Below are 1,695 nucleotides of genomic sequence, written 5' to 3'. Positions count from 1 at the left end.
GTGAAATTGTTCTAAGGGGAGGGGGGCGGGCCCTTGGGAAGCCCCTTTTGTTCCCTTACTGTGTTCTGGTTGGCTCAATGTTAGACCTCGCTTTTTCTGATTGGCTCCCTGTTAACGTAGCTACTTGTGATTGGCTATTTCTTCACGTGATTGGTTCTCGCACTAAACCCCGGGTCCTCTTCGCCGCTCTGTGTTACAATTGGTTGGTTTGTTTCTTCCCTCATTCCTGATTCGTTGTGGCTTTTAATCCCGCCTCTCTTTACTGGTTTAAATTTTGATTGGTTCTCTCTTGTAAACTCGCCCTTCCCCGAAGTTCTAAATTATGATTGCTTCTTCCACGTAACTCCACCGCCTACACCCGTACTTTTCTTCAGCTGCCTCGTCAAGCGCTGTGTACCATCCGAGACCTAGTTTCCTATTGGCCAGTCCGTTCGCTCAGCTGTTGGCATGGCAACTCGGGCTGGTCTGAGGCCTACTTAACCACCCTGAAGCCTGGTGGCTTGCAAACAACGCCAATAAAGGCAGCCAAGTTTGTGCTAGACGCTCTGTTGTACTCACAACATCCTGCGTGGTGTCAGACACCAGTGCTAAGGGAGACCCAGACTATACAGCCTGCTCCGTCCTGTTGTTCTTTCAGAGCCCAAGCAGGCTGGGCCGCGCCTGTACTGCTTCCATGTGGCACTAAGCACAACTCCTTCTTCCATCCTCATTCACGCCTTCCCAGCAGCCCCTCAGGCTGGCCAGAGGTGCTGCACACGCCCTGCAGTTGTCCCTGTTTCAGATGGACAGTCTGTTTTTCAGATCATCTTTTACTATAATAACTAAGCACTGTAAACGATCGTCTTTTACTGTAATAACTAAGCACTGTAAATGATTGTAAAAAACTACGAGAACAGCCCGTAAATGAATCAATTCTCATACAACTCTTGACCCCTCTCATTTTGAACATAGTTTTGAGCTACACTATTAAATCATCCGATGAAGTGAGCTGTAGCTCACGAAAGCTTATGCTCAAATAAATTGGTTAGTCTCTAAGGTGCCACAAGTACTCCTTTTTTTTTTTTTTTGCGAATACAGACTAACACGGCTGCTACTCTGAAAACTATTAAAGTTATACAGCTATAACTTGGACCGTGTCTACACGAGCACTATACTGTAATGAGGTGGGTGAAACCTTGTTATGGGTTGAGTTAAAACCTCCTTCAGGGGCAGGCAGATGCATGAACGAATCCTCCATTTAAGATAGTTGCAAGAGACAGTTACGAACATGAGAATGACCATACTGGGTCAGACCAATAGTCCAGCTAGCCCAGTATCCTGTCTTCCGACAGTGGCCAATGCCACATGCTTCAAAGGGAATGAACAGAACAGGGCAATCATTATGTGATCCATCCCCTGTCGTCCACTCCTAACTTCTGGCAGTCAGAGGCTAGGGACACCCAGAGCATGGGGTTGCATTACTCATGGACTTAAACAAAGCCTAATAGAGACTGCCCAGAAACTAGCATCATAGGAACAGACTCAGGGTTCAATGTGTATTGTGACCAGGAGGGTGTGGGTGTGTGATAGAACACACAGAAAAGAAGCTGGGAACACACAGGACTGTCTGGGAGAGGTAAAAAGGCAAGAAAGCCAAGCACCAGCATGTGAGCATGGTGTGACCCTGGAAAAACCCAGAGACTGAGGGCTTGTCTA

The sequence above is a fragment of the Eretmochelys imbricata genome, chromosome 1 (genome assembly GCF_965152235.1).
Source record: "Eretmochelys imbricata isolate rEreImb1 chromosome 1, rEreImb1.hap1, whole genome shotgun sequence".
Lineage (NCBI taxonomy): Eukaryota > Metazoa > Chordata > Testudines > Cheloniidae > Eretmochelys > Eretmochelys imbricata.
Note: the sequence above shows the minus strand (reverse complement) of the source record.